The sequence below is a fragment of the Dendrobates tinctorius genome, unplaced genomic scaffold (assembly GCF_039654945.1).
Source record: "Dendrobates tinctorius isolate UK_male_01 unplaced genomic scaffold, ASM3965494v1 ptg000147l, whole genome shotgun sequence".
NCBI classification, from domain to species: domain Eukaryota; kingdom Metazoa; phylum Chordata; class Amphibia; order Anura; family Dendrobatidae; genus Dendrobates; species Dendrobates tinctorius.
Genome location: NW_027361814.1, coordinates 9,735,001 through 9,756,680, shown reverse-complemented (window position 1 = coordinate 9,756,680; position 21,680 = coordinate 9,735,001). Strand labels below are relative to the sequence as shown.

The window sequence follows — 21,680 nt, the reverse complement described above, 5'->3', positions numbered from 1 at the left end:
TATTGAGGGTGTCTTGGTAATTGCCAATAATTTTCATCTGTTGTCTATTCCATTTACACAACAGCATGTGAAATTGATTGTCAATCAGTGTTGCTTCCTAAGTGGACAGTGTGATTTCACAGAAGTTTGATTTACTTGGAGTCATATTCTGTTGTTTAAGTATTCCCTTTATTTTTTTTGAGCAGTGTAGCTGAATGTGTTCTAATAGAATTTGTGCTGAGCTTTATGATTTTTCTAATAGTACAGTTCTATTATTCACCAGAGCTGTCATTCAAGGAGGAGAACCTGCCCTGCCAGAAACCAGGAAGTAAGGAGACTGCATAGCGCTGAAATCCTCAAGAAACAACTTGAAAACGCGCCTTTTAAAGGTTGGTTTCACACATCTGACATTCAATAACTATAGACTACAATGTCTGGTACGGCTGGAAGTCTCTTGTCCTGAACCCATCAGCCTCAAATATGTCTATGAAGCTGACAAGCTAATGTCAGGGGACCTGATGCCAGTCTGCATACAGATCATAAATGTCGGATGTATGAAATCAGTCCGACAATATCAGCGCTGTGACAGTGACTGACAATGAAGGTGCACACCCCGAAAGTAAAATTTCTTCAAAAATTTCCAGGAAAAGCAACAGGACAACATAGTTCTGAAAAAAAGTCCCATATTTTGGGAATACAAGTATTTACTAAAACAAATATGTCAAGAGAGCTGTACCAGCTCTCCTGGCATGTCTGTTTTAGTAAATACGGTTTTATAGGCAATCCCTGCATGTGTTGCGGCTGCCGACCAGCTTCGGCGACTCGAACACAGTATTCGAGGACAAAGATACTCTGTTAGCACCCTATCCAAGCACGTTCACTCAACGCTACTTTTTATCAAAAGAAGCATTACAGTGATGGGTAACACTTTTAAAAGTTACAGTTAGCCTGGTGATAGACAGCGACTGGCCACTACACAAGTCCCACTCTCTATCACAGAATCGTAGAGTTGGAAGGGACCTCCTGGGCCATCTGGTCCAACCCCCTACTCAAAGCAAGATTCGCTAAATCATCCCAGTCAGATGTCTGTCCAGCCTCTGTTTGAAGACTTCTATTGAAGGAGAACTCACCACCTCTCGTGGCAGCCTGTTCCACTTATTGATCACTGTTAAAAAGTTTTTTCTAATATCTAATCTGTGTCTCCTCCCATTCAGTTTCATCCCATTGCTTCTAGTCTTTCCTTATGTAAATGAGAATAAAGATGATCCTTCGACAATGTGACAGTCCTTGAGATATTGGTAAACAGCTATTAAGTCTCCTCTCAGTCTTCTCTTCTGCAAGCTAAACATTCCCAAATCCTGCAACCTATCCTCATAAGACAGGGTTTGCAGACCGGTCACCATTCTGGTCGCTCTTTTCTGATCTTGCTCCACTTTGTTGATGTCTTTTTTAAAATGTGGCGCCCAAAACTGGACACAGTATTCCAGATGAGGTCTGACCAAAGAGGAGTAGAGGGAAATAATGACTTCACGTGATCTAGACTGTATGCTTCTGTTAATACATCCTATGCAGATGATTTGCAAACAATTCGTGTCACATTGCAAGCCACAATCAACCGAGACAAGTTGCAAAAAAAAAAAATCGGGTTATGACTTTTTGTGACCTGCTTATTGCGGTGACAGTACCCTGAGGGTCAAAATGTACGCTCATTCGCATCCCTTATCCTTCAGTGTTGCAGTGGCTCAAAGTTATCTTTGGCCGTGGGACCTGTATCATGGCCAAAGTCTGTCTAACCCCAACCTTACGCTGGCTGCACAAAATCGTACCAGTCAACATTTTGTGCCTTTTGGCTCCGAAGATACAAAGGCTGTAAATATATACAGTATAATATCATTTATGTAAACTATAAAGTAACATCCAAAAAGAAAACCAAACTAAATAGCATTTAAAAATTAAAATACTTTTTACTAAGCTTAGAGAGAAAAAAAAAATCAACCAAGTTTGAAAAACTTTCATGTACATTTGTGAATACATAAAATTCACATTAGGATTTAGGTGTTTAAAAAAGAAAAAAAAAACATCCTAAAGTCGTTTATTAAATAAATATTTTTTTTACTAATTGAAACTACAGTTTCCTTTGGTAGAGATTTCAGAAAAGAAACATTTTGTGCAGAAAGAAACTTTGCCGTAATTTAAGATTTGTTGACATAAGAACTTAATGATGCTCTTTGACAGATTATTTTGTTTTCTTTTTTTTTTTCAGGCTTAGATTAAATACTTTTGTCTCAGTGTTAGGTTTCATAGCTTTAGTCTATTACCTGTAAACTACGCAGCAGCAAGATACTTTTTTTTGTAGTTTAAACAAAAAAGTAGAATTTAAATAAATTAAGTTTGTGGTTGTTTGCTGTTCCTACACCCTTTCTATAAAATAACAGTGCAGGTTTATTTCTGGATTTAAAAGTCCTTGAGAGCCCCATATGTCAGCTCTGTGACAAGGCTCGATGTCTGGGTGACGACTATCCTTCACAGATGACCAGAAAATGCATCTCGCTGTCAGGATTGCAGCCACTGTAGGAGTCTCCAGGGGAGTCTGACAGGATGTTTATAGACATAATGAAACTGGAGAACAGCTGTGTTCAGATCCTCTTATCTAAAAAGGAAAGGAAAAAATAGGTAATATATGTGTGGTCATGCATTAACAATCACAGAAACACACAGCTAACAATATGTCCAACCAAATCAATGATTCAGAACACTCCTGGGAACAATAACAAGGCAAAGTCTAGGATCACTCTGGAACAGCAACTTTTTTTTTTATCTAGAACTCTAGATATAAAATGCCAAGTAGCTTCCTTAATCGATATGAACTAATTGATTGGTAATGAACCACTTTTTTCTTTTTTTTTATAAATTTCCAGGAAATTTTAGATTCTAATGAACCCAACATTTTAATATGGATAACTCCAAAATTTGTGTTTTCCCACATCAGTAAACGCTGCGGGTTGGACGCTGTGTACATTCGCAGCGTTAAACCTGCTGCGGCCAGATGTTACAGCATGGGCTTTCTTGAAATCCCATCCACTACTATGCGTTCAGAGATGCCCGCGGCATCCCTGCGTAAAACGGACATGCGGCACATCTTTCCAGACCGCAGCAGGTCTATTTATGTTGCGGAGACGCTCAGTCTCCGCAGCATAAATTTCCCATAGGATTTAATTAGATGCGGTAAAATCACATTATCTTTATAATTACATGCATATTAAGTGCGGGAACACAGCTTACTACGCATGTGAACTAATTTAAATATAGGTGTACCTTGTGCCACAGCCGGAAGTTAGCGTCCACTGCAGTTCTCGCGATGAGCTGAGCTGAACGTGACCGACGGGGACGGTGTTCTCTCTGGTCACTTGCCAAGTTCTCACGATCAGTTGACCGTGAGAAATGCAGTGCAGGTGACCGCCGGGTACAGAGTTATCTCTGGTGGTCATCCACAAGTTGTGTCTGGATGTCAGGCTGAGTGGTGGCATAATGCCACCGTTCAGCCAAAGGCATTGAGATGTAGCAGAGCTGGACTCGTCGTGGTACAGTATGTATATCTTTTCGGCAGACAGGTAAGGATATTGTTGCTTTATTTATTTAATTTCTCTTACAGGAGAAATGAGGCCGTTAGTGGAATAGGCAATACAGGAAGTATGGTTTGATTAAGATCTATTAAAGGAATCTGTGTCATTATTTCAATAAAAGACTTTATTCTGGCTGTGTCTTTATTTACCATATAACTATAGGATTAGTAGTGGATAGGTGTCTTATAGACGCTCCTCCATTACTAAGCTGTGGGCTTGATATCGTCAGACAATACAAAGGTGACATCAACCCCACAAATATTACCCCACTTGCCACCGCTACAGGGCAAGTTGGAAGAGCCGGATAAAGTGCCACAACTTGCGCATCTTTGGATGTGCCAATTGTGGAGCGGCTGCGGGCTGCTTATTTTTAGGCCGGTGAGGGACAGCCTGAGAATATCAAAGGTCAGTGCTGTCTGCTTTTTTCTTGGCTGATTAACAAAAATAGGGTGTCCTACGCTCTCTGTGCTTTCCTCCACTAAGGCCTGTTTCACACTTCCGTTTTTGTGTCCGCCAAACGGATCAGTTTCCGTTTTTTTGACGGAAACTGATGCAAACGGATCCGTTTTTTTAAAAACGGATCCGTTTTTTTGACGGATCCGCGGTAACCGTAATGGAAGTCTATGGGACAAAAAAAACGGATCCTGCAAAAAATGGCGGATCCGTTTTTTTTTACGGAAAACAACGGATTTTGACGGATTTGAAAAAACGGAAGTGTGAAACAGGCCTTACTGTGTCATATGTCCGGCTGTCACAATATTCACCACGATGTAAATTAGTACACATGCGGAGTAAGCTGCGCTCCCACACCTAATACACATGTGACTAAGAAGATAATGCGGTTTTACCGCATCTAATGAAAGTGTATGGGTAATTTACGCAGCGGAGACTGAGCGTCTCCACTACATAAATTGATATGCTGTGGTCTGAAAGACGCGCCTCATGTCCGTCTCTGCGGGCGAGCCGCTGACATTGGTGCACGCATAGTGGGCATGGGATTTCTTAAAATCCCATCCACTATGCTGTAACATCTGGCCGCTGCAGGTTGGACATTGCGGCTGTACACAGCATCCAACCAGCAACGTTTACTGACTGTGGGAACATACCCCAATATATCCGCAAACAGGAAATCATTTTTTGTTCCTTCCCAGAAGCCAACTTTCAACTAGCTTTATTTCAAGTGAAAAAACCCCCACATGCAATGAAAAAAAAGGCATAAAAAATGCATGCGGAAAAAACACATCAAAAACGCAGGTGACCTGCCAGTGATGTCAGATGCAGATTTGGTGCAGATTTCACCTGCGTCAAATCCTGAGCAAATACTGAGCCATTCCTGATCGTGTGTACATACCATTAGAATTCAATACAGCAAACTGACGGCTAGTCAGCTGCCATTTTGCTGGATTTTTTTTTTTGAGGGGTTAAAACTAATTATTAAAAAATTATTTACACCTATCGAAGGCCTCTTCCTACTCACTTGTTCGCCATCGGATCTTCTGGCACTATAAAAGCAACATTGAGTCACAAAGCATTTCACAGCGCTCCTGAAAGTGCAACAGACTCCCCCCCCGGAGCTCCGAACAGTACAACGGACTCCCCCCGGAGCTCCGAACAGTACAACGGACTCCCCCCGGAGCTCCGAACAGTACAACGGACTCCCCCCGGAGCTCCGAACAGTACAACGGACTCCCCCCGGAGCTCCGAACAGTACAACGGACTCCCCCCGGAGCTCCGAACAGTACAACGGACTCCCCCCGGAGCTTCGAACAGTACAACGGACTCCCCCCGGAGCTCCGAACAGTACAACGGACTCCCCCCGGAGCTCCGAACAGTACAACGGACTCCCCCCGGAGCTCCGAACAGTACAACGGACTCCCCCCGGAGCTCCGAACAGTACAACGGACTCCCCCCGGAGCTCCGAACAGTACAACGGACTCCCCCCGGAGCTCCGAACAGTACAACGGACTCCCCCCGGAGCTCCGAACAGTACAATGGACTTCTGGGAGAAGTCAGTGTTCAGCGTTTAGCGCCGGAGCTGGACACTATCTGTCCGGTACGAACCCCTAACTTAAGTTCAAGTTCGCTCATCTCTTCTTGCCAGTGCCAGACCTGAGGCAAGAGTAGAGGAACTAGCAGAGAGCTGAGACGGCAGAGCATACTAAACTTCTCTTTGAGACTCAGGGCACTTTCAATTTGGACCAAGTTTATTCGAAATAGATAGAATACGGTCAGTATGAGAGGGTGCACAAAACAAATTTCAGGAGATTAACTCATCTCTACTTGTTAATACTTTTCTTTTTTGTTTTTTTACAGGTAATGCCAGATTTATCTGCAGACATATGGTTAGAAGCATGGAATGACATACCATAGGTGTACCTCTGCTGTCACACAGGGACCAAGAGGTAAGGAGGCCACTACATCCTCCAAAAGCAGCAAGTAGCAGATGTCACAGATACATTATTGGACTGCAAAGGGCCCGTATACAGTTATCGCACAGGGGCCCGCTTTGGTCTGTGTCTGCCCCTGTTAACAGGACCTGTCGTGTTAATTAGATCTCTGCATCATTCCATTTCTCCGATATCCCTCCTAGAAATAGCTCAATACATTAACCATTAGGTATCACCATTCCAAAATGAAAGAATGCATGTAAAGACACATCAGTAGGGAAAGTGAACGCAACATAGTGCAGCTCATGTTCCGCAACAGATTTGCTAGTCCTGTAAATATACAGCGCTGTTACAACTTGCATATGAAAATGGTGATCATTGTCACCTTTTGTATAACTGGTTACTCATACACCTGACTATAATGCTATAAATCTCTGACTTTGTGCACCTAGAAGGGAGCCTGCTTTGAAGGCAAAGGGCGGTTACTCCAAATACTGATCTTGATTTAGATTTATTTTTTCCTCCATTGACGTCAGTTTGTTAGTTAATAAACATAAACCATTGACACTTCTATTTTCGAGAACATCTTACCTTGAAGCATTTTTTCCCACACCTGCCTAAAACTTTTGCACAGTGCTCTATATTCTAGCCACACATGGAGAATACAGTAGAGAGTGGAAGCGATGCAGGACGTCTGAAATCTGCCTGCTGTTGTGACAAAGGCAGCACAGCTGTCTACAGCAGAAACTGATAAGCATAGCTGGGAACAAATTGCACATCCGGCATTGTTTCAGGTGTTTTGTTTTTTTTTTTAATTGGAATCTATATTGGAAATCGGTCCTTTTTTACCCCCCCACATACAAGAAAAAAAAAAGTTGCTTTAAATAACGCATTCTGTGCCTACAGGATCCCAAGATATAAATCTGCTGCAGGATCATACGATAAATTGATGCAACTCCAGAAAAAATAGTCTAAAAAAAAAAATGAAACTTTTACAGCAGCTTTGCACCATAATACCAAATAAGTAGAAGATCAATAAAGCAATTTGCAAAAGTTTAATAACTTCAGGAGTTTAATAACCTCATCAGGACAACGCCTCACCATGTGCCCGGCTGGTCTCTTATCCACATGGCTTCACTGCTGCTCATACGATATTCCTCCAGATACTAAATGATATTCATTTACTAAGTTACGTTTCTGATCTACAACAAACTATATTTAAAGGTAACAAATGATTTTTTTTCTAACTTGTCAGCATATAGCTTTAAATAATAAACACACCATTCATTCTTTGCTTTCGTTTATTTCTATGTTCCCACGCTATGATATTTAAAGGGAACCCGTCACTTGATTCATGTTGCCCAAACTACAGGCAGCATAAATCAAAGTCTGGCTGCCCGACTGTAGCAAGGTATATTCTTTTTTGAAAATCTCCAGAATTTCAGTGAAAATATAGCTAAAAGACCATGGCTTTTCCCAGCAATTTAGGCTATCGACAGGTCTCTCCCATATACTTATATTTTTTATTTATTACACTTTGCTTATATTTATACAATGTTTCAGAAAGAAAAATATATATATACGTGGCCGCAATCATAAATCCAGGCTAGGACTCTACTCATCATACATTCAGGCTCCTGTACCTGATTCATGTTGAATCAGGTACCGGTTACCTTTAATTTCTGCTGTATACATAAACAACAACAGGCGCTTTCATGGGACTCGTATTAGAGAGGATCTGTCACCAGCTAATTCACACTATAAACTACAGGGTGGGCCATTTATATGGATACACCTAAATAAAAATTGGAATGGTTGGTCATATCAACTTCCTGTTTGTGGCACATTAGTATATGGGATGGGGGAAACTTTTCAAGATGGGTGGTGACCATGGTGGCCATTTTGAAGTCGGCCATTTTGGATCCAACTATTTTTTCCAATGGGAAGAGGGTCATGTGACACATCAAACTTAAGGAGAATTTCACAAGAAAAACAATGGTGTGCTTGATTTTAACGTAACTTTATTCTTTCATGAGTTATTTACAAGTTTAGACCATAAAATGTGTTTAAAGTGCTGCCCATTGTTGTCAATGCAACTCTCTTCTCCCACTCTTGACACACTGATGGCAACATCGCAGAAGAAATGCTAGCACAGGCTTCCAGTATCCATTGTTTCAGATGCTGCACATCTTGTATCTTCACAGCATAGACAATTGCCTCCAGATGACCCCAAAGATAAAAGTCTAAGGGGGTCAGATCGGGAGACCTTGGTGGCCATTCAACTGGCCCACGACGACCAATCCACTTTCCAGGAAACTGTTCATGTAGGAATGCTCGGACCTGACACCCATAATTGATGGTATGGTGTGGTATATGGGGTACAAAGATAGTGGGGCCATTCTTCATCAATGGAAACCTCAATGCCACTGGATATCTGAAATTGCTGCATGATGACGTGTTGCCCTCTTTATGCACTGAAGATGGCACGGTCCCCGAGGTTTTCCAGCAAGCTGGTACACCACATTATGGGTCCTACAAGGAATCTGACCCCCTTAGACTAGCATTTCTTCTGCGGTGTTGCCATCAGTGTGTCAATAGTGGGAGAAGAGGGTTGCATTGACAATCCAACACAATGGGCAGCACTTTGAACACATTTTATAAGTGGTCATAAACTTGTAAATAACTCATGAAAGAATAAAGTTAAGTTAAAACCAAGCACATCATTGTTTTTCTTGTGAAATTCTCAATAAGTTTGATGTGTCACATGACCCTCTTCCCATTGAAAAAAATAAAGTTGGATCCAAAATGGCCAACTTCAAAATGACCACCATGGTCACCACCCATATTGAAAAGTTTCCCCCCTCCCATATACTAATGTGCCACAAACAGGAAGTTATCACCAACCATTCCCATTTTATTTAATAGTGTACGCAGCTTGTATTGTGAAATCTGGTGACAGATCCTAGTTAATACTAGTTCTATGAAAGCGTCTGTGTTTTTCCCCCTCTATAGAAAATTCATGAGGCTTCAGTCTCACATTTTTCGGCGCATGTACACCTCTAACCACCACCCAACATGACACACAACGCTGCCATTTAAGATTCCTGTATGATGACAACGAGGAAGAGTGTGTAATTGGCAATGAAAATCGCCATAAGGTTTTTGAGTCATCTTTACAAAGCTTCATAGTGCAAAACGTAAACTGGCCATAGAGAATAACAATGATGCAAGATTAAAGGGTTATTTTCACATTAAAAAAAAAAAAAAATAGGATGAGAACAATTATAAAAAAATCAGTCCTTTCCTGTGGTTTTTTGTTTGCCCTTTGCCAAAAGGACCAGCAACTGCTGCCGTCTATGGGTGATGGCTGAACATGGTACATGTCATACAACGAGGCCGGAGTCTTGGCAGTGAACCTGCGAACTCTCTCCCGATGAGCTAACCCATGAGCAGGTCTGCGCTACTGTCCACCTCTTCCCAGTGCTTGTTCATACCAGCAGCATGATGAGGTTACTGGCCGGGCGGGACGGTCAGGCAACCAGAAGCTCTAGCCACTGGACAGACTAAAAAAAAAAAATTGGCATCTTACGGAGCGGTGACTCCTGCTGATGCCAATTATAGTAATGACCTGAAACCATCACTCTAACTGATGAACATCTGTAGAACTAAACATTTAGGCTAAGACAAAGCTGGGAAAGAATGATGCAGGCCACTTTCTGACATAGGCAAAAAACAAAACAAAAAACAACTACATTTTCATGGGGTTTTCTCACTGTATGAGTAAAAGCCCCGTCACACACAGCGATCTCGCCAGCGATATCGCGGTGTGTGACATGCATCGGCGACCGCCCCCCTGCTGGGTATCGCTGATCGTGCAGGATCGTCCTGGGCAGTTTCTTGATCGTTGGTCTCCCGCTGGCCAGCACGAATCGCTGAGTGTGGCAGCAGGAGAGCAACGATCAGCGATGTTGCACGATGGTTTCCAATATAAATAGCGGGTATCTAGGAGCCGCACAGCTCTTAGAAACCCGCTGTTTACGTTGGATACCAGCTTGCTCGCTGGTCCTGATCGCTGGAGGGTCTGTCTATGTGACAGGTCACCAGCGATCAGCTAACTATGTCCCATCCACGTCGGATCGTTGGTGGGATTGCTGGGACATTGTTACATGTAACGGGGCCCTAAGGCTATGTTCACAAGTTGCATTTTTTACAGCATATTTTTTTTCCTGTAGGCAAAACCTGCTCTCTTGGCAGCAAAGAGGTTTACAAAAAGCAGTTTTTGCTGCATTCTTATTGCTGCATTTTTGCTTTCTCTGGCACATATTGATATAGTTTAGTGCCCCCCCTCCACCCCCAAAAAAAACATGATTTAAATTCCTAAGGCTATGTTCACACATTGCATTTTCAGTTTTATTACGCCAATTTTGTGTCTTACAAAGAGCAGGTTTTGCTTAGCTTTTGCTGCATCTTTGTCAGGGTACATTTATCTATTGAGCATGCTGGCGGAGTATCTCAGCGAGAACAATGCGACTGGCAGTCAGAAATCGGGCACACGCGATCGACAGCTCTCCCGACCAACAGCTAGCTGACTAGCGCCCCCATACACAATAGACAGTCGGCAAAACCTGTAGATATCGACGGGGTCAGTTAACATTACTTTAATGTGTACAGGGGCCCTAAAGGTATATTCACGCTCAGTACCGCAGATTCAAACGTTTGTGGCTAAAAATCTATGAATCTGAATGAGGTCAGTTTGGATTACACTGAGGGTATGCGCAGACGATCCGGATGTGGCAGCGCCTTGGATGCAGCGTATGTTCGCAGAGTCCAAAGAACTGCAGTCTACTGAACGCGGAGAGATATTGATAGTCTGTGGTCTGGAGAAAGGCGCCGCAAGTCCGTCGCCGCGGGGGTCTGTGGACGCATAGAGGGCATGGAATTTCTTGAAATCCCATCCCCTATGCTGCAACATCTGACTGCTGCTGCGGCTCGGACACTAAACAAGTACACAGCGTCCAGCCTGCAGGGTTTACGGACCGTCTGCACCTACCCTTCTGCCTGAATTCACCCTCCGTTAGGCTGCATTGAGACATCTGTTTATCACGTACGAGTTCTAGTTGTGTTTTCCGGGAACATTTTTTTTCGTGGACCAAGTAATGCGCAAAAAAAAAAAAAAAAAAAAAAAAAAAATAATCACACAAATGCCATCCGTGTGCGGTCCGTTTTTAATATTGGAAAATATTGCAAAGGGTAGATGAAGCTTTGCAATTATTTTTTTTTTTATGCCCCCAATAAAACCACTGATGAAACACTAATGGCAAATACACACTGACCAAAAACTGCTGAAAATTACAGTAACGGGAGCAAAAAGTAAGGGTGTGTGCAAACGTTGCGGATTCGGCTGCGGATTTTTCTGCGCAGATTTGGCTAAAACCACAGGTCAAATGACTTGCGTTTTAACCTGCGGATTAGCCTGCGGTTTTCCCCCTGTAATGGAGCAGGTGCCAAATCGCTGCGGATTCCGCACAAAGAAGTGACATGCTGCGGATTTAAAACCGCAGCTAATCCGCACGGAAAAATCCGCAGCATGTGCACCGCGTTTTTCCTTTTCCATAGACTTAAATGGTACTGTAAAACACAGCAGAAACTGCTGCGAATCCGCATGGCCAAATCTGCTGCGGATCCGCAGCAGAATCCGCAACGTGTGCACATACCCTTATAGTAAGAGGGAGCAGGATGTAATAGCTGGAAAATATTTCAAAATTACTAAAAAAGTAACATTGATGGGCGCTGTGATAACAATAATAAGTCATGCTGGGTTAACAGGTGTCAACCACGGCTGCTAAAACAACCCCCGATAGGCTACCTGTTTGCTAACGGTGGCCATTTAGTTGCCTGTTCACAGCCTCCAACCTCAATTCAATGATGGCAGAATGAGAATACGATTATTCTGTGCACATAGAGCATCGTATTATCGGCAGCTTATGTTCCGTTTAGACGAGACAATGCGCTGCCGAGAATGAGGATTGTTAGGTTTGCTTAATAAGGCCAGAGAGTTGGAAAGGAGCGAGTGAGGAACCAAATAGCGGCCAATCTAAATGCTGCTTGACACTTTGTTAGCCAGACAAAAAAACAAAAGATTGGCTTCCAGATGCAAATTCTGGTAGTAAACATACAATGCCGACTTTCAGCATCTGATCAGACAAACTATGAATGCACAGAATAAAACCAACACAATCTAAGAGAAACGCTAAACACACAAGGTGGCGATCATTCATTAAAAAAAGGAAACACTGTACACACAAAAAGAAAAAAAACACTACATTAAGCAAATTAGCCATCACATACTACTCCAAATTATCAGCATTAAATTCACTGGGAGACAGAATGAAGAAAGCAAAAAAAAAAAAAAGCATTGCAGTGGGAGCAGCACAAGAAATGATTGATGACAGCGCTTCCAAACCACTGGGGACTAGGCAAGGACACAATCAATATTAAGAAGGAACATAATTAGACATGCTAATCAGCAACAATCTCACCCCCACCATGTATATAATGTGACTGATCGGCCTGCTTTTTCTGGATTCACACGAAAAGGCAGAAATGCAATTGTAAAGCTTAAAGGGGTATTCCCATCTCCAAGATCCTTTCCACCAAATATGTAGTTAGTGTAACAACAATATTAGCAAATAGCTAATTAGAAATGTAGTATAGTTCTTCTAATTAGCCATGTCTCTTACCCCAGTGTGTAGGGCATGGCGTTACCTTAGGTATCCATGGTTACGAACACTCAAAGTGGGCGTTAGTGGTCATAACCATGGCTACCTAACTGAAGTGACATAGCGAATCAGAAGAACTAGAGTACATTTCTGATTGGAGATATTTACTATTATAATTAGTACACCTACTATATATTGGATAAGATCTTGGGAGATGGGAATACCCCCTTTAATTCATAGTACAGGACCACAAATACCCATGTATGGTGCCATAGAGTTGGGATTTTCTCCAGTGATGATTCTAGGGAAGAATGTGCCCATAATACGGCATGCCACAAATTATACCGGAAGCACGCTGAGGGCCGATCACATACCATGTCTGCTGTATTCCACATCAACACCGACCCAAAGTCAGGGATTTACATGGAACCCTCATTACTTTCTGCATATTAAATAAGAACTAAAACTGATTTTTAAGCCAAGTTATTACATTGGGGAGGTTTTAAGAAGAAATTAAGTAGAATACACAGAAAGACAACCATTAAGTGGAATTACACAAATCTGCATGTTAATGAGGGAAGCCATTTGCTGTAATCTGTATGTAGAAGCGGTCAGGCGATTTATACTTTCATGAGCAGCAGGATATGAGCCAGGGAAAGAAGCTGAGGCGAGTCACATCTAACTTTATAGGGCTATAAACAGGATTTCACAATAGAAAGCAGCTTCTAGGGGGGACACCGTTATCTCACCCACTAATTGACCCCCGTCTATGGACATACGCCCATACGGGGTAAGCAGGACTCTCACCATCTGTCCTTAGGCTGTGTGCACACGCTGCAGATCTGGTCCTGCGGATCCGCAGCAGTTTCTTCTGCGGTGTACAGTACCATTATAATCTATGTAAAATGAAAACCGCAGTGCACATGCTGCGGATTTATCAGCGAGGATTTGCTGCGGTTTCAAATCCGCAGCATGTCAATTCTTTGTGCGGATTCCGCTGCGGTTTGGCACCTACTCAATGACAGGCGTCAAACCGCAGGCCAAACCGCAGAAAAACTGCAGATAAACCGCAGGTCTTTTGACCTGCGGTTTTTCTCAAATCCGCGCGTAAAAATCCGCAGCAGAATCTGCAGCGTGTGCACACACCCTTAGAGTCTTTACAGGAATGACACTACTTCAGAATCATATAAAGCGACACTATATGGACAGAGGCATTGTAACGCCCATCTGCATCTGCTTTTCATTTTAGTCCCACAGGTGTATAAAATAACAGCCCATCGTCATGTAGTCTGCTCATACTGACATTTGTGAAAGGAAATCTCCTAACGAGCTCCGATACCAGCCTGGTCCTGTAAAAGGATCCCCCCCCCCCCCCTGCAAAAAGTAATTGTGTGAAATGTATTCCTTTTTTTAAATATTCCATAAGCAATGGATAATACTAATATACTTGAACTTCCATAATACTAATTACTGTAAGTATGGAAGTGTTTAGTAACCACAGCAACTTGTGCTTGACTATATAGCACAGACCATGTAAAGTTGCATAGCTGGGATCACCAAGGAGCAGAGGGCAGAATAGTCACCAACGCTCTCCTAACTCCACATCTGTCCCGACCGCCTACGGTATTAACATCACCACAAAATCTGTGCTCCCATCACAAGCTTTATGACTTGGGCTTCCATGGACAAGCAGCTGCATGCAGCCTTACATCACCAAGCTCAATGCCACGCGCTGGATGGAGTGGTGTAAAGCGGTCACCACTAGGCTCTGAATCAGTGGATACGTGTGACTCCTGGAGGGCAGATCACGCTTCTCATGGAGGAGTCTGGGTTTGGCTAATGCCAGAAGAACGTTACCTGCCTGCCTGCAATAGCTGTAAAGTTTAGCGTGCAGTTGTTTTTTTTAAGGACTTGGCCTCGGCCTCTTAAGAGATCTAAATACTTCAGCATACAAGACATTTGGGGAAATGAAAGATTCCAACTTTGTGGGAACAGTTCGGGAAGGCTTTTTTCTGTTCCCCATGACTGAGCTCCAGAGCACTAAATCAATGCTCATAAAGACATGGCCGCACAGAACCCGAACCTCAACCCAACTATAAGATATTTGGAGCACTGCAGAGGCATCATCCTCTATGGGGGCAATGAAAGAGGCATCAAAGTGAGAACACTAAGGGGACTCAATTGGGACAACATAGGGATACAATTACTGGGTAAGTGTCCCAATACAGATCCCTCTACCAGTGTTTAAAAGTTGTGAGGTACAGTATGCCCCTCTGTGACTACGCCTATGCACCAGGGCTGTGGAGTCGGTAAGCCAAACCTCCGACTGATTCCACAGCGCTGGTCACTACTGAGCATGTGCATAAAGTGCAGGACAGATTCATCTCAACTTAAGTCCCGGATCCTTAAATCAGGAATAGACATTTATGGGATGTTTCATAACATTCCCAAATTATGAAAACATTTACAGCACATCCTGCATTGCACTACTGCACCCAATGCACATATTATAGGAGTCGGTCCATTTCATACCGACTCCGCAGCCCTGCTATGCACCGTGCCCCCAACTACCCTGCTGACCATATTTATATATATTTTTTTTTAAGGGGGTGGGAGGAATTGGCCAATTAGGACTTTTGCTATGAGACCCCCCCCATGAATAAACATCTACAGTCTATAGCTTCACATGTCCATTTGGCTGTTAACAGAAGCCAAGGGAAAATGTCTAGACAATAAAATATACAGTCAAAAACAAAAATAAATAAAAATAGAAAATTATAGAGAACAAAAAAAAAAGGATTAAAAAGTCTTACCATTTAGTTCTAGTTAGTAAAATAAATATAGGCAATGCATGGTCTTTAAAACCAAAGCTTTAGTGAAAAAGAAATGCTAAATATTGAGGGGGGGGTGAGACCCTGTCTGTAAGCTGTCTGTGGAGCTTCTGGGATCAATGTTTCAGTTAATTGAACTCACTGATGTCAGGGGGCTTCAATCACAGGAGAAAAAACTGCACACAAACGCTTCAGTAGGGTTAAAACAAAACAATTCATAAATGACCCATATTATAGAAGGAAACAGTGTCATTTGGAAATTAGGCAATAGTGAAACCTATGAAAAAAAAACAAAAGGGCAGGAGAAGGATTGTATGACACGCACGTGTACAAAAGGAAGAGGATATCCTGATACCTACTATCCACTTGCCAAGTCTTGTGCAATCATTGTTTGCTTAGTAAAATGCTTTAGATAGTAGGATAAAAAATAAATACTGTCGGTGTGTGTGTCTAATATTCTAAGAATATTCAGCCACTTTCTGTGGGATAATATCCGTACATACGGCACCAGACAGTCTTTATCATAGTGCACAATCCTGGGCCGTTCAGCGGATGCATGTGTCTTTCTGGGAGATAACAGTTAACCCCATCAGATTATCTGATGGCACCGTCTGTAACCCTTATCTCTCTTCTCCTCAACTATTTTCAAAAGATTTATGATCAAGCTAAAGTTGTGCTTTGATGTGGTCATAATCCAGTTTACAATCCCTGCCATCTCATTGCACTCATCCACAGATGAACGTGAACTGTGATAGGGAGAGCGGAGAAGCCAAACGGTCAGACCTTTTGGGGTGTGTGTGAGTATACGTACGTACGTAATAGACACACAAATGCAATATAATATATAGTCATTTTTACTATCACTATCTACATAAAAAAAAAAAAAAACTTGCAATTGTCACACTGGCCACAAAGCCCAATGCTCCAATACCCCACTCATACTTCATGCTCTGCACAAATGACTTTTCTGCATTGTTCTAAAATAAAAGGTATCTCCTCTATATACAATAGAAAACACAGGATCCACCATTCACAATAGGTGATGTCACAGCTCACCTCCTCCTCCCGTACAATAACACCTCTATATAGAGCAGACAATCCAGGATCAATTTCTGATGACACATTCCCCTTTTGACCGAATACCAGGCCATGACTATTTTTGTGTGTTTTGTGTCCAAATCTATACTGAGATTAGTGCTGTGTTTCAAATCAAGTTACAGATTGGTCTCTCCCATTATTACTGTAATTAACAGGATTGATGGGGTCCGTCACGCAGCTCCCCCACTGATGGGCTGATATCTGCTCTGGCAGTGGCTGGATGCAAGCAACGTGTGGAGCGGGACCCCAGAGCGCTGTATGTTTTTTAGTGGTTGTCTCTAAGTACTGACATTTATCTCGGATTCATGTGAATGGAAGAATATTTGCCCTATGTATCATTTACATTTCTTCAGAAATAAGTCATACTTTGAGTCTTTTGCATAGTAGTAGTTACACTACGTTGTGGGAGTGGGGGGGGCAAAAATTTTCATATATTGTCCAGTGGCTACTAATGGAAGACATCCTGCTTCTAATTTGAAGCTCAAATTAATAAATTAATAGGGGCTGATCTGCAGTACCCTGCAGTGACCACTACACTGTCACAGAGCAGTGCTGTTCGATTGGAGCTGGTAACAGCTGATCGTGGGGGTGTCAGATAGCTCCTCAATATAACTGCAGTGGAAGACCCCTTTAAATATGCACAGTTTTGGTGTCTTTTATAGGGCTTTCGGGTCATATGGGCATAACAAAAAGGGTTGTCTGGCCAGGATTATCCTAGGCATGATCAGTGGTGAGCCAAGGGCACCAGTTACATTTATCCGATGTCTCATCAGCCATGTTTTGAAAGCAAACATGGCACATGGCCGCGATAAAAACAATGAATAATTCTTCAAAAGTGTTACTAGTGATATAAAATATACAGATTACTTGGAGAGAGTCCTTCACAGACTATCCAGTAAAGCAATAAAGCTTTAGGCTGTGTGCACACGTTGCGGTTTTTTTTAGCGTTTTTGAAGCGTTTGTGCTGGATCAGATTCTGCAGAAACGCTTAAAAGAAGCTTCACATTAATTTAAATGCATTTTGGCCTTTTTGTGCCAACTGATGCGTTTTTTTTCTGCATAGGAAACGCTTAGCGGCTAAAAACGCAGCATGTTCATTATTTTCCGCTTCAGTCCGCGTTTTTAGCTGGTTCCTATGAGTCTAGAAGACGCGCGGAAAAAAACACATCAAAACATGCGGCTTTTGTGCAAAAAGACGAGGAAAAAAACGTGCGTTTTCTAGGAAGTCGTCCGGTTTTGTATCAGTTTGTAAACGCTAACGTGGGCACATAGCCTTATGCCTCATGTCAAGGGCAGCAAAACGGCAGAATTTCAGGCTGTGTGCACACGTTGCGTTTTTTTTCCACTGCAGTCACAAAACCAGAAGGATTTCTCAGCGCCAGTCAAGTCCATGAGAATCCCGAAGTCTCGAGCACACGTTGCTTATTTGTGACTTGCAGACTATTTGCAGATTTTAATCTGCAGCGTGTCAATACTCTCAGCCTTTTTGCTGCAGATTTCACCCAGACTAACAAGTGGGTAAAAATCTGCACCAAAAACACAAGAAAAAAAAACACAACAAAAACACCGCAAAAAACGCGCGTATTTGCTGCTGCCTTTTTCCTGCCCAGAGATGAAGAAATAGTGCAAAAATTTCTGCAGCAACCAGACATGGGAGCCTTCAGGATTTTCAATGAAAATAGCATCAGATACTAATCCAGTACACAACATTCCTAGCAGAAACTGCACACAACACACACTTAGGCCGGTTTCACATTTGCGTTTAAGGCTACTTTCACATTAGCGTCGTGCGACGCATGTCGCAATGCGTCGTTTGGGGGAAAAAACGCATCCTGCAAAGTTGCCGGCAGGATGCGTTTTTTCTCCATTGACTTACATTAGCGACGCATTGCCACTCGTTGCGTCGTATTTTGGCGGCCGCAACGCACACAAAAACGTTACATGTAACTTTTTTTGTGCGTCGTCTCCGCCCCCTCCTCCCCGGACATTACAATGGGGCAGCGGATGCATTGAAAAACTGCATCCGCTGCTCCCGTTGTGCACGCCTTTCACAGCGTGCGACGGTACGTCGCCCCGACGCAGGGCGACGGCCGTCGCACGACTCTAATGCGAAAGTAGCCTAAGGCCGCAGCGTCGGCCTGCGCACGGCCGCCGCTAAGCCTCGCCCCCTGCCGCGCCTCCGCCGGTAGCTCCGCCTCCGGGCGCATGACGTTGCATGCGTCCCCTATCTTTATCACTGAGAACGCAGGCCGTGCGCAGTATGCGTTTTGGCGGCACCTGCGTCCTTTTGACGGTGCGCCGACCAGCGCCAAGCGTAACCTGTTGCAATTTGGTTGCGCTCGGCGCACCGTCAAAAGGACGCAGGCGACGCCAAACGCATACTGCGCACGGCCTGCGTCCTCAGTGATAAAGATAGGGGACGCATGACGTGTCATGCGCCCGGAGGCGGAGCTACCGGCGGAGGCGCGGCAGGGGGCGGGGCTTAGCGGCAGCCATGCGCAGGCCGACGCTGCGGCCTTAAACGCAAATGTGAAACCGGCCTAATGCTGTCCAGGCAAACCACCAAAGAAGGCTGGGTTCACATCCCGTTAGGTGCCATCCACTTAATGCATCCGTTACTAAGCGGCACTAGCGCTCTGTAACGGATTCGTTAACGCTCCCATTCCCAGCCATTATAGTAACGCATCCTAATGCATGTCAAATTCGGCATGCGTTAGCGATGTTCCGTTAGTGACGCACCCTCGAACGCGGTCTACCGCGTTTTCAGGTACGTTAGGTCTAATGCACAGCGAACGGTTGTGTTCGCTGTGCATAGACCTCCATTACTAACGCATGCGTTAACGTGATTGACGAAGAAATTTGCTTTTGGCCATCCGTGTTAAACGGATGGCACAATCGCGATGTGAACCTAGCCTTACACACAAGAATCTCCAAAAAGCAAAAAAGTCATGGCACCTGTAAAGCTCTACACATGCGGAAAACAAACGATGCAGAATTTATCATTTTTCACGTAGAATATATTTTATCATCCAGCATATCCATTCCCTGTTCAGAATGAAACAATAATTTTCAGCTTTAAATTGTACTTTATAGGAATCTTGAGCACCACATGGGACTCGCACAAGATCATACATCGGAAAAAGACGCCAAAGCAAAATCTGGGTATGGATTCATCCTCCTGGTGCTGGTTCATGACACTAAACCCCTCTAACAAAACATTTTTAAGCACCCCATTCAGAATGTCTTGTAGTCAAAAATAAAGGTGACATTTTTAACGGCCGATCTACTTTTTACGTCGGTCATTTAACGGCCGCGATCTGACACTATAAATGCACCCCAAATCCTATAAAAGGACTATAAATTGTCGTTTTACCAGGGCTGTGGAGTCGGTAAGCCAAACCTGCGACTCCGACTCCTCAATTTCCCTTACACTGACTCCGACTCCACGACTCCGACTCCCACACATATTGCTTATATTTAAGTGAAAAATTTATTGTAGTACAATGTGAACCTCAGACATTTAATCATTTTTATGATCCAATAATCAAGATATTTAGATAGAACAGAATATATATTGGTGTGCTACCCGGTTTTCATTCTTTTTGGTACAGATACGATATGGATAGACAGATATGGATAAATGGATAGATAGAGCAGATTTCTAATCTGCTTTTGCTATTGAAAACATTATCTATGAGCTCAAAAACCTTTCAGGTGATGCGGTTTTTTAAAAAGATGATCAGCTTTTGCAGCTGAAAAACGTATCCTCAAAAAACACAGGAAAAACGCTGTGTGTGAATGTAGCCTTAGATCAGGAATAGAACAGTCATTTATAGGACATTTCATAACTTTCCCAAACTCCTATGAAAAAATATTCAGCACATCCTGCATTGAATTACTGTACCCAATTTATTATATATTTTAGGAGTCGGAGTCGGTCCATTTTATACCGACTCCAACTCCGACTCCACCAAAATGAGCACCGACTCCGACTCCACAGCCCTGCGTTTTACCATTTAATATCTGTCTGGATGTTGTTGTTAGGTCAGCATAATTTTGTCACCCATCTATCACAGTCGGCTCCGGTAGCAGTGTCTGCCTTGTCCTATAGCTTTAATTGGCTGCAGCGGTCAGATGACTTAGAAGAGAGCGCCATTGGTTGTTTTTCCAATGATGCGCTCTTTAGTGACATGACCTTTGCAGTAGTGTTGGGACTTCTGAACAAGGCAAACGCCACTTTTAGACCTCCATTGCAGCCTGGATCCGCTGGGGAGTATGCCTCCAATTTATTAGTTTCAATCAATCCATGACTTTAAAAAAAAAAAAATTGTTGGACTACCCCTTTAAATGTGTATACCAGATGGAGAATTTCAGGAATAAACATTTCAAATGTCAGTTTATTGCATTAATCAAAAAGAAATTAGATTCTCGGCGGCACTGAATGTCTTTGCTAGACATAAGGGTTTACAGACAAATGTCAAGATTCAAATGCCTGGATGATTTTTTCAATTTCTAAATACTAAGAATGAATACCTGAAAAATATGGGAGGGGTGGCACACTGTGCCTCTATGAAAACATGTTTGCTGCACATTGCCAGGTGTAATTACAGTAATTGCAAGGTCCCATTCAAACGCTTCAGCTAAGTATACACAATGCAAGCAAAAGACTACACTCCAATCTGAAAGTGAAACAGTGCAAGATATTGTGCATGAAAAAGATCATTGGGGGGAAAAAACAGCAATGATAAAAAATGAAAAATGCAAAGAAATGTAAAATCTTCCAAAACGTGTTTACCAGTAAATATGCACGATTAAGCCGACAGATTTGATTAGGTCTTAATCTAAAGGGTCTCGACTAGAGATGGGCGAATCCGTGCATCTTCGGGTTCGGCCGAACTTTATAAAACAGATTGGTTCAGGTTCCAGAATGGTACCAGAACCGAAACCCCATTTAAGTGAATGGGTAGCCCAAACAGATGGCTTCACACAGATGACAGCATGGGAAACAACAGCTCTGACCGGTGGTAAGCTTATTGAAGCCAC

At 42.9% G+C, this 21,680-nt stretch overlaps 1 protein-coding gene across 1 annotated transcript in view; it reads right to left on the bottom strand.

The window, feature by feature from the left end:
* Window positions 1-1,923: 1,923 nt before the first annotated feature.
* The window catches only part of PWWP2B (PWWP domain containing 2B), a 37,016-nt gene continuing 17,259 nt past the window's right edge, over window positions 1,924-21,680 (bottom strand). Inside the window, exon 3 of the mRNA XM_073546398.1 lies at window positions 1,924-2,629. The gene's annotated coding sequence lies outside the window, so the exon portion shown is untranslated. The remainder of the gene's footprint in view (window positions 2,630-21,680) is intronic.